Source organism: Hypomesus nipponensis, chromosome 8, assembly GCF_054491055.1.
Source record: "Hypomesus nipponensis isolate SF chromosome 8, ASM5449105v1, whole genome shotgun sequence".
Taxonomy (NCBI): Eukaryota; Metazoa; Chordata; class Actinopteri; order Osmeriformes; family Osmeridae; genus Hypomesus; species Hypomesus nipponensis.
In genome coordinates, this window is record NC_140368.1 from 1,197,501 (window position 1) to 1,202,500 (window position 5,000).

Below are 5,000 nucleotides of genomic sequence, written 5' to 3' on the forward strand. Positions count from 1 at the left end.
CAGTCAGGGGTGCAGCTCTCACCCAGCACAAGAAGCCCACCTTGTTCTGCATGAATGTTGGATACGACACAAGAATGTCCCCCCCTCTCCTTCCTCCTCCCCTCCAACCCTCCCCTCCCCTTTCCCCTCTCTCCTCCCTCCCCCCTCTCCTTTCCCCTCTCTCCTCCCTCCCCCTCTCTCCTCCCTCCCCTCTCTCCACCCTCCCCCTCTCTCCTCCCTCCCCCTCTCCTTTCCCCTCTCTCCTCCCTCCCCCTCTCTCCTCCATCCCCCTTTTTCCACCCTCCCCCTCTCTCCACCCTCCCCCTCTCTCCTCCCTCCCCCTCTCCTTTCCCCACTCTCCTCCCTCCCCCTCTCTCCTCCATCCCCCTCTTTCCACCCTCCCCCTCTCTCCTCCCTCCCCCTCTCCTTTCCCCTCTCTCCCCCTCCCGCTCTCATTTCCCCTATCTCCTCCCTCCCCCTCTCCTTTCCCCTCTCTCCCCCCTCCCCCTCTCCTTTCCCCTCTCTCCTCCCTCCCCCTCTCCTTTCCCCACTCTCCTCCCTCCCCCTCTCTCCCCCCTCCCCCTCTCCTTTCCCCTCTCTCCTCCCTCCCCCTCTCCCCAAGAACCACCCGTCTCACTTTGCCTTTCTGGGGGGCTCCTTCAGTTTGTGTGTGTGCGTGTGTTGTTTTGTGTGCGCGTGTGTTGTTGTGTGTGCGCGTGTGTTGTTGTGTGTGTACTTGAACCAGACTGCATATACTGGAAATACAGCAGGAAAGAACAGGACATCCCCTCGCCCCTCACCCCTCTCTCAGAACCTACAGCCCTACGACACAGGCTCTCTTGCTGTTCTCACCTGAGAGAGCTGCACTCCTGCTCACCTGTCTGGGAAGACCAGCAGAACCTCCCAGGAAGCTTCACTAACGATGACCAGCTTGTGGAACGAGGTGATGTCACTCGCTAGCGCCCCGTGACCACTTCCTGTCCAGAGGGCCCTCGGCACGACACGGCTGCCCTTGGTAATGGCCTTGTGGAAACTCCCTGGATCGGCCCTGTTCCCTGCTGACTGCTGATATGTGTCTGGCCCTGGAGGAGGGGGAGGTCTGAACAGAGCTCGGGTGGGTCTTGGGTCAAATGAGGACTTGAGGGAACGACCAGGAGTGACGTGTCTTTCAGGCCCCTCGAAGCTCTGATTGAGCCAAATCGTTGTTTTGGAGCTCTCACACCCACACATGCACACGTACATGCACACCCCCCACGTCCCCACACTCTATGGAGAACAAATAAACCCACTGCTTTGTGAATCAGGTGAATCATAACCCTGCTGCTCCTCTCTGCAGCCAGATAGAGATCTCCAAATCTCCCCTTTCAGACACACAGAGCCACTTCCCCCAACATGCGTGATCGATGGACCAATCTCTGAAAACAGATCCTGACATCTCCACTTGTAATTTCTACTGTTTCCAGCCCATTTCATGCCACTTCAAGTCTTTCCAACGATACAATGCTATAAATCTCGCCGAAAAAATACCCACCATCTCCCAGAAGGCCCGTAAACATGACGAACGAGAAAAAAAAAGGAGTTCATTGTTCTGATGGATGTGGTGAGAATGACTGTGCTGAGGACGGTTAGCGAGAGCCTGTTAGTGTCCTGGCAGCGGGCCACAGTGTGGGTGAGACGTCCCCTTCAGATTCCTGCGAACATCTGGCTCTTTTCATACCCTCTGAACTTAAAGGGCTGTAAAAAAAAAAACTGCGTTATGTATTTCTCTGCTGCCTGGCTCTGTGTTGTCAGCGTCAGAACGGTTCTCGCTGACTGTGCTGTGGAAAATGTACTCCCTCTTACGACAGGAGCCTAAGCCAGGCTGTTGAGGCGCGGAGATAACACTTTCTCCACGGAGGGAGGGGGGCTCTTTTACCAGTCTTTTTAATTAAACATGAATATTTTTACTTTTACTTGAGTGAAGGATGTGTGTGTCATTTTGCCATCTCTGAGTACCGGCTGTTCTTAGTTAAACAGATTTGTTCTGCATGCATGTCTGCACTCACAGAACCTGGGGACTGATTTCTAAGAGACGCTAATCTTCCAGTCTTGTCTGTGGGACCTTCTGTATACGGTGTTTACATGGTAGCACAGCTTCACCAGGGCGTCCAGTAGCGCGTGAAGCTGTGACTGTAGCTTGATCCTGGTCCCTAGGCTGATTGGACGGATGAGTGTTGGGTTATGGGCTTGCCTCTGCGTTTGGACCCAGTCACCCTGACACTCAGTATGTTCCAGTTCTGGCTTGCTTTGTAAACACGGCTGTCTCAACCATACACTTGGCGGCATGGCCTGATTATAATTCCTCTGGTTCGCAGAGTGGAACTCCGTATTTACTCTAGAATGAGGTTTCCTCAACACAGAACTAAGTACACCATTCTAGCTGAAATCACATCCGTGAGCCAGGCACATTAATCCTGTGTTTCTGCCAGCATGTACAGTGTGCTAGCTGCAGGACGGACTCCAGAGGTGTTCATTCATCTCAGGCTAAGTGCTGTGAGCTTTTGATCAGGGTGAGTACATGTTTGCGTTAGCCTTAGCTAGCCGAGGCTCGTATTGACTCTGCTGTGAGTCGGCGCTAACAGACGAGCTTTGTGCTAACGGAGGACCATCCCTCACCTGGCGGCCTGGACGTCAGCTGAGCACACAGACAAAGGGATAACCACCGCCTCCTTATCCCCGCTCCGGCTGGCGTCGGACGTACGTGTGACTCAGACACATCGGTGACGAAGTCACGACAGACGTCGAAGGGACGGAGGTTTCCTTTGACTGACTGCTCAGATGAAACACTAAACACAAAACAAGTCCCCTTTGAAGGCACTTGAAGACTAACATTATTACACCATGACATGACCCTTTGAAAGCAGTCGATCATCATGTGGTTTGACCACAAACCTCAGAGCAGAATGAAGGCAACAATGAGCTTAAGAGAGACTTTTAAGTGCTAGGATTTGTGTGCTTTTGACAGCCAGACGCTAATATTTTATGGACACATGAGTAAGTGGTTGTGTATGTGGTTGTGGATTGGGTGTCTGTGTGTGAGTGTGAGTGTTTGTGGTTCTGTGTGTGCATGGTTGTGCATATGTGTGTGGCCTGTATGTGTGTGTGTGACCCCCCCCCCCCCTCCTCCTCTATAGGGATGTAGGGCCTGGTGAGCATGCTTTCTCAAGCCAGATACACACACACACACATGCACACTCTCACTCTGAGAATCTGCACCTGATGGATAGCGTGAGCCACAAGGTCCCCCTCTGTCCTCGCTCACCGCTTTCCCGCCCAGACGCTCATGTGACACATGTGAGCCACTTCCATGAACCCATAACATCGAGCTCATTTCATGTTATTGCCCGTTGCATTCCATGTGCTGAGTGAGACTAATGAGGTCTTATGTGTGCTTCATTGAAGGCCTAGGAGATTGTTTTGTGTGTGTGTGTGTGTGTGTGTGTGTGTGTGTGTGTGTGTGTGCAGATGGCAGCAATCTTCTTGCAGCTAAAACAATGTAACGCAGAGGGACGTTTTGGGGAGAGAGAGATTACACACTCCTCAACACACGCAGGAGAAACGACACTCCAGGGAGACAGTTCAGGGAAGAGCTCAACACAAAACACTCCAGCATGCTGGAAGATATCCATGCAGACATAATCATACACACATAGACACACACAGACAAACACAGACACACAGACAGATACACACACACAGATACACACACACAGATACACACTCGGAGTATGATAAATACATACACACACAGGTCAGTGGGTGTGCAGATACACACACACACAGACACCAAATAACCACCCCAGAGCCCAGACACCCGTAGGCTAGCACATCTGGAAAGTTTACACTGTCGATTGATTTGTCACTCTGGTGGTTAAGTGGTCTTTGCCCTTGTTTCCAATGGAACTTACAGCTTTTAGGGTCTGATAAAAGCTTGCAGGTATTTTCCACCCCTCTTGCAGATGCATCGTTACTGTATTGTTCATCTGATGCAGATTCCATAGCATGATGTCATCACTCAACACGGCAGGGTCTTAAAGTACGTTGGACTTGACGCTTACGTGTGACATATTTATCAAAGCGACGGATATGTGCAGCCGACCTGCTCAGAGACTGAAGTGATGTCATATCCTGCCTTTGATGCTTCCTTGTTGTTCTGGTCCAATCAGGGGTCCAACCTCTACCTTTATCCTGCTCCTCATACCGTACTTTCCAGTTGCATCATGGGAACCTGTGTCTGCCAGAGCCTGTGCATGCGTCACCACCCTTCTCCAGCTGTTCAGTCATTGGCCAGCGCATCTCTCCAGCTGTTCAGTCATTGGGTCTGGAGAGGGAACATCTGCAACCATAACTCTAATTACAATCTACAACCTAACTACAATATTACACAGTACAGTGCAGAAAAAACTGTATTGTATCTTAAGTGCATCGATTAACACACACACAGCACTAGCATTGGTCCTCAATGAGCGGTGGCTATGCTAGCACACACCTTTAGCCCTGCTACCACAGTAAGAAGGCCATGCTATCGAGTTACTTGCTAGCTCACACAGGGCTACCGGTGTATGTGCTAGCATAGCCACCCCCATTGAGGACCAGAGCTAGAGCTCTGTGTGTTAGCATAGCCACCCCCCATTGGGGACCAGAGATTGCGTTGTGTGTGTTAGCATAGCCACCCCCCATTGGGGACCAGGGCTAGCGCTGTGTGTTAGCATAGCCACCCCCATAGAGAACCAGGGCTAGCGCTGTGTGTGTTAGCATAGCCATCCCCCATTGAGGACGAGGGCTAGCGCTGTGTGTTAGCATAGCCACCCCCATAGAGAACCAGGGCTAGCGCTGTGTTTGTTAGCATAGCCACCCCCCATTGAGGACCAGGGCTAGCGCTGTGTGTTAGCATAGCCACCCCCATAGAGAACCAGGGCTAGCGCTGTGTTTGTTAGCATAGCTACCCCCCATTGAGGACCAGGGCTAGCGCTGTGTGTTAG

The 5,000-nt window shown here is 51.9% G+C and overlaps 1 protein-coding gene across 3 annotated transcripts in view; it reads left to right on the forward strand.

The window, feature by feature from the left end:
* The window catches only part of LOC146274661 (uncharacterized), a 34,845-nt gene that overhangs the window by 10,717 nt on the left and 19,128 nt on the right, over nt 1–5,000 (forward strand). The gene's annotated exons all lie outside the window — the stretch shown is intronic.